The sequence below is a fragment of the Crocuta crocuta genome, unplaced genomic scaffold, assembly GCF_008692635.1.
Source record: "Crocuta crocuta isolate KB4526 unplaced genomic scaffold, BGI_CrCroc_1.0 scaffold1180, whole genome shotgun sequence".
Classification (NCBI taxonomy): domain Eukaryota; kingdom Metazoa; phylum Chordata; class Mammalia; order Carnivora; family Hyaenidae; genus Crocuta; species Crocuta crocuta.
Genome location: NW_027530020.1, coordinates 168,574 through 181,197, shown reverse-complemented (window position 1 = coordinate 181,197; position 12,624 = coordinate 168,574).

The following is a 12,624-nucleotide window of genomic DNA, read 5'->3' as shown; positions in this document are numbered from 1 at the left end:
ATTTTTCTAGAAATCAACAAGAAAATAAAAGTATCCAATAGGAAAAACTGGACACAAATGAGAAAAAATTAAATAATAAGGTATGGTCGCAGTCGGTTAAGTGTCCGACTTTGGCTCAGGTCATGTTCACACGGTTCATGAGTTCAAGCCCCACATTGGGCTTTGTGCTGACAGTTCAGAGCCTGGAGCCTGCTTTGGACTCTTGTGTGTCTGTGTGTGTGTCTGTGTGTGTGTTTGTGTCTCTTTCTGCCCCTCCCCATTCAAGTTCTGTGTCTCTCAAAAATAAATAAACTTAAAAGAATTATATCAAATAAATAAGAATATAGCCAATAAGTATGGAAAGATACCACGCTCACTAGAGATCAGAAAAATGCAAATCAGGGCACCTGAGTGGCTCAGTTGGTTTGGCATCCGGCTCTTAATTTAAACTCATGGCATGATCTCCTGGTTTTTGAGATGGAGCCCCACGTCAGGCTCTGCACTGACAGTGCACAGCCTGCTTGAGATTCTCTCTTTCTCTCTCTGACCCTCCCTCGAGCTCTCTCTTTCTCTTTGTCTCTCTCAAAGTAAATAAATAAACATTTAAAAATGCAATTCAAATCCACGACGATATATTTTACAACTATTCGAGCAGCAGAAATGAAAATTAACATCAAGTTTGTGTGATGGTAGAGATCAAAAACATCTTTAAAACTGTTGCTCGAATCATATTGAAAAATAATTTGGAACTATCACCTAAAATTGAGCTTGTACAAACATTGCCCAGTGATTCCACTCCCAGGGCTATTTATGGTAAATAGAAGTGAGGACACACGGAATGATTTTGCATGGAGGTATGTCTAAGCATGTTTAATGAAGGACTATTCATAACAACAAAAGCTAGAAACAACCCAAATTCCCATCACCTAGAGAATGGATGAGGTATATCAATGCTGTGGAATATTATATGGCTGTGAAAAAGAAGAACTATACCTACATGTTAAAACAACATTTCCCATTTATTTGCTATGTGCCCTTAAGCAAATGAAACTTCTTGGAATATTTTCTTGTCTATACAGTGACAATCCTTATCTCTTTTAAGATTTGTTGACTGAATAATGTATGGAGTCTCTAAAATATCGTTAACATAAAAACACTAAATTATTTGTAGTCATTATTTCCATTGACATATTTTATTTCCTTCCAACGTTTCCTATGGATGCATACGTGGGGCTACAAATTAATGTTCTTTCCTAAAAATCAATGTAATTTAATCCCTCTCTTTCTCTCAAACACACACACACGAATTTTTTCACTGCAATTAAATTGTGTCCAATAAATAAATAAATAAATAAACTGTATGTTTAAATGCCTAAGGAAAATGGATGGGTATTACATAAGCATTACCAAAATATGCTTTAGCATTTTTAGGTCTCTGAATAAACACTAAAACTAAATATCCCTTGATTCTTGCACTCACATAATTTTGCTAGATATTAGGGGTATGCTTAAATGTATCAAGTGCAATCTCAGTTTTCAGTATCAATGAATTTAAGGCACTGCTTTCATTATACTCAGGCTTTGCAAAGCAGCAAAACACGGAACACCCTAAACCGTCAGTGGAAGAGTAATGCTGTTCTACAGCGAGGTCTGTCCCAAGTTCGGAGAGTGTATCAGCAGCCCAGCTCAGATACGGACAGCCAGGCTATCATAATGAGGTAATAGAGCGTGAAACTCAGATTTTGCACCACCATCAATGGCAAAAATCTCAATAAGTTTCACAGGCAGTAGACTTCTTCATGGAAATGCAGGGGGAACAAATATAAGAAGAAATTTCATTGAAACTCTGAAGTCCAGGGACACCTGGGTGGTGCAGTCAGTTAAGCATTCAACTTGGGTTGAATGAGCTCCTGAGTTCAAGCACTGCCCCGGGCTCTGTGCTGACAGCTCAGAGCCAGGAGCCTGCTTCGGATTCTCTCTCTCTCTCTCTCTGTCTCTGAACATTCCTCTCACACTGTATCTCTCTCTCTCTCCTTCAAAATTAAATAAACCATGAAACTCTAAACTCCTGAAATTTCAATGGCAGGGCTAAAACTGAAGAAAAACTGAAGAAAACTGAATTGGAAATTATAGGGAAAATATGGATAATAAGTAAAGTTAATTTCTTTATTATTATAAAGAAAAAGAAAAAGCTCAAATCGTTTAGAAATTGATAGAGAATATCTGAGATTTAAATCAATCAAGGTACTTATAAGCTGTAGCTGGATTTTATTTTAATTAGTTTGAGTCCATATGCTAGTGTCTAGTTTATTTGTTTCTAATAGTTAAGAGAGATTCATTCATATTCTTATTTTAATAAGAGTTTTGTGTACAAGGAAACATAGGACTTGGTTTTTTTTAAAATTTTTTATGTTTATTTATTTTTGAGAGAGAGATGGTGTGAGTGGCAGAGAGGCAGACACAGAATGCGAATCAGGCTCCAGGCTCTGAGCTGTCAGCACAGAGCCTGACGTGAGGCTCGAACTCACAAACCGTGAGATTATGACCTGAGCCGAAGTCAGATGGTTAACCAACGGAGCCACCCAAGTGGCCAGATCTTTTTTTTTTAATGAACACTCTGCCCAACATGGGACTTAAACTTACAACCTGAAGATTAAGAGTCCCATACCCTACCAACTGAGGTAGCCAGGCACCCCTGATTGTTGTTTTTTCGTTAACACAGGGCTTTTCACTCATCCTTCACAAGAAACTGATAGAAATAATATTGCTATGACTAAGTAGTGTAACTGGGTGAGTGCTTATGTGGAATCATTACAAGGAAATCATCAGAGTCCTTTCAATTGACCTTATGTTCCCAAACTATATAACGAATAGCAATGTGATCTAAATGGAACTAGCAAAATAAGTCAGTCAGAGAAAGATAAATTTCATAAGATTTCACTTACAAGATTTCACTCATATGTTCACTAGTTTGGATTTAAATAAAAAGAAAAAAGAAAAGAAAAGAGAAAAGAAAGTAATGTATCATTGTCTTTATCTTGAAATCAAAAGTCACCATGAGCCTCAACCACAAAGACCACTGAGAGACCTATCCTTTCTATACATTTCTTGTTTGCTTCATATGTAATAACCCCAAAACAGGTTGTTTTCCTATACCCCCAAAATCTCATATTGGGTATAGTTTTTCGGCCAAATTGTGGAGCTAGAGACTGTCTAGCAGATCTCAGACCATTGTTAGGATTACTGGGAAAACTTGACTTCCAAAGTACAGATGCACTGCACCAATATGAATCTGTTCTCCATTCAGGGGAACTCCACAGAAGTCAATTTAAGAGGATGGTATTAATTACAAGGAATCTATACTGTGGAAAATTCATCCATGAGCAGAAACAGTCAAATCAACATGACTTTGTGAAAGCCAAGAGTTCAATTAGCTATCCTAAAGAAAACAAATTTGAATTTAAAAAAGTTCAGCAAAATTAAAGAACTTGACAAAGTACAACGTAAAATTTTAAATTATATATTGAAATGGGAGAGAATGGGATAATTCCATGGGAAAAAAAAAGTCTGTAAAATATCAGCATAATTATTCAGTACATACCTGGAGTGGTTGGTAAAACTGAATGATCTTCAACTTCTGATAAGGAAACATTATTTTCTTCTGTTTCTTTCTTATCTTGCCTTGTGTCTCCAGAACACCTGTGAAAAACTTCAATTCATGTTATAAAATTAAGGTCTTGAGTGCTTGCAATAGATCACTTTATTATAACCACTAATTCTAAACGGCATAGTGAATGTTGCTGACTAAATGAAAGTACAATCTGAGAGAATGTTGGGGTAAAATAGTTTGGAGTTTCTGATATTAAAATAGATTTTTAAATAAAATCAACTTGCTGTATACTATTTTTGTGTATGGGAAACAGTAATCAACTTTCATAAAACAGAAATATAAACAGGAAATCAAATATAACTTTAGTTTCTATGTCATCTACTCTTCAGATAACGATGTCAAGGTTGGTGAAATTGATAGTCAGTATTTTAGTTAGCATTTAGTACTTGCCCAGGAAGCTAAAACCCAGGGAAAGGCTCTCCTCTGGTACAAGCTTATAATTAATTCACTGAATATACATGGAGTAACAGCACAGATGGCTACTCCTAACATGCAAGAAGAAAGTTAAAAAATCTCTGAGAAAAATAGCAGTATCTTCCCCAAAGATACTGATAACAAAACGTAAAATCATGCAGGAAGTATACGGCTCTTTAAGGGTACAAATATGGAAAGAAAAATCCCTTAAGGATTTGTTAGACAATTAGGAATCTTCATTCCCAACTCTGTTCCCACCCGCCATCATTTAACCAAACGCAATGTCTACCCTTTTTTTTTTTTACAANGCCAGTCAGAGTGGCTAAAACGAGCAAATCAGAGAACTCTAGATGCAATGTCTACTCTTAAAACTCGAAAATCAATTGCACAGTCTCTCAATGTACTGCATTGCAGTAAATATACCTGTTGCCTCATTTCAGCCACCCATTCCAATGTCCATATACTGGATCTGAAGTTTAAAGACACATTAAGGAGCAACTGAGTGGCTCACTCAGTTAAGCGTCCAACTTCCGCTCGGGTCATGACCTGACGGTTTGTGAGTTTGAGACCCACATCAGGCTTGCTGCTGTCAGCACAGAGCTCGCTTCGGATCTTCTGTCCCCCTCTCCTTCTACCTACCCCCCACTCTCCCATGCTCTCTCTCCCTTTCTCTCAAAAATACATTTTAAAAATTCAAACCTAAAAGACACACTAAGATCTCTGGTACCTAAATATTACCATTTCTTATGATCAAGAAAAGGGTAGTATTTCTTGATCACATTCCCCTGTCCTTTCCTTTCTGGCTATCCAGGGACACACAATAAAGAAGTAATTTTGTCAGGACCTGCAAGAAGCTTGCAACATGGTCTTTATGCACATCTCAAAAGAGCCAACTTCACTGGGGCACCTGGCTGGCTCAGTCCATAGAGCAAGCCACTCTTCATCCCAGGGTTGTGAGTTCAAGCCCCACAGTGCGTGTGGAACCTCTTTAGAAAAGAACAAAAAACTTGAAATACATAAATATAGCCAATTTTGGAATACTCTTGTCATGCACCATCTCATCTCCACGAGTTACAGAACCTCAAATGACAAAAATGTGACAAAGCTATAGACATACAGATTCATGCTGACCAACGCTTCCTAAGGTTTTCTTCACCATTTCACCTCTCGATATTACTCAGTATAGTTATTGAGTCACACTCTTCTCTCAATTCAACAGCTACTTCAAGTATTTGTACTTTTCGTAATTTGTCTAGTGCATTTCCTTCACTCTCCCTCTCAGAACATGGCGGCATCTGCTACTTCACATGGGAACAGTTTCCAGCAAGCCCACGTTCTCCTCACCTTCCTGCTACTCCTCTTGCAGATACACTGGTATCCCTCACTCTACCTCAGACAAAATGCGCTTCGCATTGAGCAAGTCTGAAACTATCACCGCTGGTCTGGATTTCATCCCCTATCGAATCTTCAGTGACCTTGATCTCTTCCTGTTATTTTCTCTCTTGAACCCTCAACATTTTTTTAAAAGTTGTATAGATTACTTATAATTGTTTATATCAACAGATCAATTGATACATACGTATCCCTAAAAACTTGGGGCAAACTACCAACGAAAAGCAATTATTAGCAACTTCAGTTCTTTTTTTTTTTTTTAGGTGTGTTTATGTGTTTTGAGAGAGAGCGCACAAATAGGAGAAGGGGAGAGAAAGAGGCAGAGAGAGAATCCCAAGCAGGGATTGGGAACTGTGAGATCATGACCTGAGCCAAAAATCAGACACTTAACCAACTGAGCCACCCAGGTACTTCAGCAATTTTAGTTCTTAGGGCCTTAAAAAGATCCCAAATTTATCATAACTAGAATAGATAAAATAGGTCCTATAAAACCCATCAAACTATACAGTTTTAAGATCTTATCAACAATATTTACAATAAGTAAAAACGTAAAGTATTATTGTCAGTATATGGGTATATGACTATTTTTTTAGGATTTACTTTTAATTTTCTATTTGAGGAATGAGGCTCTTATTAATTAGCTAATTATGAAGACATTATCCCTAAAGATCTATCTGTCCTTAAAACATTTACACACTTTTGTACCCCAATGGCAATGTATTTTTAGTGCTTTTTAAAATATTTCCTAAACCTCTTTTCTACTTCAACTTTTATGTATCCTGTAAGGTTCCATTAAAATATTACTCATGTTCACTATTTTTACATTCACCGAGTCTCATCTGTGTCAAAGAAAAGTAAAACCTCTAATGACATTGAGTGAAAAGAAAATAATGTAGTAGTAACCAAGATGTAATATCAAGATGAAGTAATAAGTAAGTAAAATGAGAAAGAGATCTTTCCGACGACGTGGGAGAATGGAACAAAGCAGGATAATAGCGGATCTAACTAAATAAGTGTGAACTAAATAATAAAGCAGGCAGACAGCATAAAATTGTGTAATAATATTCTAAAAGCAAAAATCCATAGAAAATAGGTTTTCCTTTTTATTTTTTATACTTTTTCTTATATATCCTTTGCCCTTATTAGTTTTTATAATAAAATTGGTAGAAGTTGAGTGAGTGTGAAGAAATTAGGAGTCCAAAATTCTTGGCAATATTACCAGGCAAGGAATAGAGACGTGTGATTTACCTTGAAAACAAATAGCTTGTGTGGGAACAGGAATGAAAATGGCAAAGGGAGACAGTGTGTTTTCTTTGTGATCCTTAGACTATTGCCACATGTAATTTTTGTTCAATAACATACATTGGTACATTAAAACTGAAATTATTTTGAGAATTTCTGTTACGCTTTTGCCCTTCATAGCTAAAGATTTAGGCCTAGATTTGCCTTCTCCAGTCACAGCTTTTCTTGGCATTTGTCTTACCTTAATTTCAAAAAAGGTCATTCAAGGTCTTCATTAAAGCTTTCAGAGTGCATTGAAGCTGTCAGCAGAAACAGAACTATCATAAACAAAAAGAGTTGTTTCCTCATACTTCCCATTTTGTTGTTTCTGCATTATAAATCTTATCTCAAACAGACAATTATGAAGTAATATTCAGTTGAGTGGTGTTTTTATAGGAAATGTCAAAATAGACTCTCTTGTTTTCCAGTCACCTATCTCAAATGCCATTTTTGGTAGAGGCAACAATGCAAAACAGACCTTTCTAAAGTTTTGAGTGGCCCAAAAGTGTGAAAAATACTGAGTTCGTTATCACTTGAGATTTTAATCAGAAGTAAGATCATCAACATTTGAAATCTTGTTGAAGGAACAGCCACACTAATGGTATCTTCCATTCATAATATTCAAAAGTTTATTACATAGAATGGAAACTCTCTTTGAACCTATTTTGTTAAGAATAAAATAAAATGGTTATAGTATATATAATATAAAATGGGATTTATAGGAGAGGATAATATCACAGTGTATTTCTGTGATATCACTTCCAATGTCTCCATTTTTATTTTTAATATTTTTATTTGGTTCTCTCTTTTTTTGGTTAGTCTCACTAACAGTTTGTCAGTTTTACCTCTTTTCAAAGAACCAACTCTTCATTTTGTTAATTTTTCTATTTTTATCTGTTCTCTATTTCATTAATTTCTACTCTAGTCCTTATTATTTCCTTCCTTCTGCTAACTTTGACCATATTTTTATTCCTTTTCCTTTTTTTATTCCTAGTTCCTTGAGGTCTAAAGTTAGGTTATTTATTTGGGAACTTTTTATTTCCTTGATCTATGCTTTCATCACTATGAACCTCCCTCTTACAAGCGCTTTTGCTTTATCATATAAGTTTCAGTATTTTGTATTTCCATTTTTGTTTGTATTAGACATTTTTTAGTTCCCTTTTGATTTTTTGTTCCACTGAATGTTCAACAGTGTGATATTTGATTTCTACATATCTTTCCTTATTGATTCTCCAATTACCAGTTTTTGAGTCGTACTTTTTTTTACCATGGTTGTCAGAAGGTAATTAGTATGATTTCGATCATTTTTAAATTTGCTAAGACCTGTTTGTGGCCTACCATATGATATATCCTAGAAAATTTTCTATGTGCATCTGAGAGAAAAGTGTATCATGATGTTGGACAACATATTTTGTATATATTTGTTAGGTCCATTTGGTCTATGTTATTGTCAAATCTGGTTTCCTATTTATTTATTTAGAGGAGGAGAGGGGTAGAGAGAGAGAGAGAGACCCAAGGAAGCTCTGCACTGTCAGCACAGAGCCTGATGCAAGACTCAAACTCACAAACCGTGAGATCATGACCTGAGCCAAAATCAGTAAGTTGGTCACTTAACCAACTGAGCCACCCAGGAACCCCTTTATTGATTCTCTGTATAGATGACCTATCAATTGTTAAGAGTGGGGCATTAAGGAATCCAATTTTAACTGTATTGCTGATTATTTCCCCCTTTTGGTTCTGTTAGTATTTACATTATATACTTAGGTGTTCTAATATTGAGTGCACAAATATGTACAATTATATCATCTTGATGGGTTGACCCATTTATCATTACATTACCTTCTTTATCTGTTTTGACCATTCTTAAAGTTTGTTTAGTTTGATAAATGTATATCTACTTTTGGGAATTTTTTAGTTCCAATTTGCTTGAAATAACGTTTTCCATCCTTTCACTCCTTGTATGTGTATCTTTAAACCTAAAGTGAGTCTCTTGTAGACAGCATATTGTTGAAAGTTTTTTTTCCTCCATTCACTCAATCTATGTCTTTTGACTGGAGAATTTCATCCACTTACATTTGTAATAATTATTCACAGGGAAAAGCTTACTGTTGCCATTTGTTCACCATTTTCTGACTACTATCCTTTGTTACTAGCTTCTTATCTTACTGTCTCTTTTGTGATTTGATAACTTTGTAGAGTGATATGTTTTGACTTTTTTATCACAATCTTTTGTGCATCCACCGAAGGTTTTCCCTTTGTAATTACCACTAGGTTTAGATAAAATTTATTTACAACATCCCACTTTAAGCTAATAACTTAATTTTGACAGCATACAGAAAATTTGCACTTTTACTTTTCCCCACTCATTACATTTTAGATTACTGATATTACAGCTTTTATATTTTCTATATTGTGTATCCATTTAAAAATTATTAGAGTTAGGGTTATTTTTAGTGTATTTCTTAACATTAACCTAGAGTTGTAAGTGAAATACCATTTCTAACTTTTTAGAGAAATGACTTTGACAGTATAGTCATTACCAGTGAGTTTTACACATACATTCATATTCCTTTTTGATGTTAATTAGCATCTTTTTATTTCGTCTTGAAGATGGCTTTTAGCATCTCTTGTAAGGCAGATCTAGTTTTGAATATTCTCTTTATTCTTTACCTCTCCTCCATTTCTGTTGGGCAGCTTGGCCATGCATAATATTTTGGTGGACTGAAGAGTTTTGTTCAAGATTTTGAATCTATCACCCCACTCTCTTTTGGCCTGTAAAATTTCTGTTGAGAAATCTGCCTATAGTTTTATGGGGTTTGGGGGGGAAGGACGATTCTTTGTATGTGATGTGCTGGTTTGTCTTGCTTCTTTCAAAATTCTCTCTTTATCTCTGACTTTTGACAATTTAATTACAATGTGTCTTGGTGTAGCCTTTTTCAGGTTCAACCTATTTGGGATCTTTTGGTCATCCTGAATATGGATATCCATTTCTCTTGCCACTTTTTAGAAGTTTTCAGCCATATTGCTTTATATATATTTTATGTCCATCTCTCTTTCTCCTCTTCTGGGATTCCTATAATGTGTATATTATTTCTTTTGATGGAGTCTGGGTAAAGTCCCATGGCTCTCTTCACTTATTTCCTTGTTGTTGTTGTTGTTGTTGTTATTGTTCCTGACTGGATAAGTTTAAATGATCCATTTTCAGGGTGCCTGGGTGGCTCAGTCAGTTAACCACCCGACTTAAGCTCAGGTCATGATCTCATGGTCTGTGAGTTCAAACCCATGTTGGGCTCTGTGCTGACAGCTCAGAGCCCTGAAGCCTGCTTCAGATTCTGTGTCTCCCTCTCTCTCTACCCCTCCCCTGCTTGTGCTCTTTCTCTTCCTCTCTCAAAAATAAATAAACATTTAAGAAAATAAAAATTAATTAACTAATTAATTAAAAATAAATAAATGATCTATTTTCCAGTTCACTGATTCTGTTTTTTGCTTAGTCAAGTGATGTCGAAGCTCTCTATTAAATTCTTCAGGTCATTCATTATATTCTGAAACTCTAGAATTTCTGTATATGTTATTTCCTCCCCTATCGTTTCTATTTTTGTGTTGAATGTCTTTGTTTTGTTCACACATTGTTTTCTAAATGTGTGAGTGTTATTGCAGATCACTGTACTTCTTTAAGAGTATTCTGAATTTTTTGTCAGATATTTCATAGGTCTCCATTTCTTTAGGGTCAATTATTGGAACTTTATTAGTCTCCTTTCCTGGCTTCATGTTTACCTGATTCTATGTGACCCATGATTCTTGTTAACCTGCATATTTGAATAAGGTATCACCTCTTCCAGACATTACCTATCCCCTTTAGCAGAGATAGTCTTTCTTTTTAAAAAAAATTTTTTTTAATTTATTTCTTAGAGAGAGAGAGGCAACATGAGCAGGGGAGGGTCAGAGAGAGAGGGAGACACAGAATATGAAACAGGCTCCAGGCTCTGAGCTGACTGTCAGCACAGAGCCCAACACGGGCTCAAACCCATGAACCGTGAGATCATGACCTGAGCCGAAGTCAGACATTTAACCGACTAAGCTACCCAAGGGCCCCAGCAGAGACAGTCTTTCATCAGTCAGCTTAGTTTTTTCTGGGCAGGTCAGCTGACAGCATCTGTGGACAAGTGGGGTTTAATACCAATGTCTCTATTTGGGTGTGGTTATGAACTGTTTACCGAAAGTAGGGTCAGTGGTCAGATTCTGTGATCATATAGGCCTGCTGTGACCTACATTCAAATAAAACCATTGGGTGGGGTCTCTGACTAGGCAAGGCTCCACAGTCTGGTGGGCTATGCAATCACTTCTGGTTGAGAAACTGTGCTGGCTGTGTTAATAGATGCAGAAAAAGTACTTGACAAAATACGACATCCTTTCATGGTAAAAATTCTAAACAAACTGAGTAAAGAAAGAATGTACCTCAACATAGTAAACACCATGTATGACAAAGCCACAGCTAACACTGTAATCAATGTTGAAAGTTGAAAACTCTTCCTCTAAAAAAGGACTAACACAAGAATAACTATTTTCACTCTACCTACTCAATGTACTACTAAAAGCCTTACCCAGAGCAATCAAGCAAGAATAAGAGATAAGAGGTATCCAAACTGAATGGAAGAAGTAAAATTGTCTATTTTTTGCAGATGACATAATGTTAAACATATAAAATCCTAACACTCCACCAAAAAACGGTTAGAACTAATAAAGCAATTAGATAGAGTTGCAGCGTATAAAACCAACATATGATAATCAGTTGCATTTCTATACACTAACAACAAATTTTCTGAAAAACAAATAAAGAAAACAATCACATGTACAATAGACTCAAAAACAAGACACTATTTAGGAATAAATTTAACCAAGGAGATGAAAATTCTCAACACTGAAAACTAGAAGACATTGATGAAGAAACTGAATACACAAATAAATAGGAAAATACCCTGTGTTGGTGGATTGGAAGAATTAATATTGTTAACATGTCTATACTATCCAAAACCATATTCATTTTTTTCTATTTCATTTTTCTTACGTTTTATTTAATTTCTAGTTAGTTAACATATAGTGTATATTGGGTTTTTTAATTTTTTTTTTTTTTGAGAAAGAGAGAGACAGAGTGTAAGCAGGGAAGGGAAAAAGAGCGAGGGAGACACAGAATCTGAAGCAGGCTCCAGGCTCTGAGCTGTCAGCACAGAGCCCAATGAGGGGCTGGAACTCACAAACTGCAAGATCATGACCTGAGCCAAAGGCAGATACTTAAACGACTGAGCCACCCAGGTGTCCCTGTTTATTGGTTTAAGGAGTAGAATTTAGTGATTCATCACCTATATTTAACACCTATACTCATCACAAATACCCTTCTTACTACCCTTCACCCATTGAGCCCATCCCCTGCCCACCTCCCCTACAGTAACCAACACTTCTCTATAGTTAAAACTCTCTTATGGTTTAACTCCCTCTCTTTTTTTCTTTTTTTCCCCTTTCCTCCATGTTTATCTGTTTTGTTTCTTAAATTCCACATATGAGTGAAATCATATTGTATTTTTCTTTCTCTAACTGACCTATTTATCTTAGAATAATACACACTAGCTTCATCTACATTAATGCAAACAAGATTTCGTTCTTTTTGATGGCTGAGTAATATTTCATTTTATGTATAATATATATAAATATATATAAATTTAAAAGTATATAAATATACAGCTTCTTTACCCATTTATTAGTTGATGGATGTTTGGGCTCTTTCTGTAATTTGGCTATTGATAATGCTGCTATAAACATTGGGGTGCATGTTTCCCTTCAAATCAGTATTTTTGTATCCTATGGGTAAATACCTACTAGTGCAATTGCTGGAT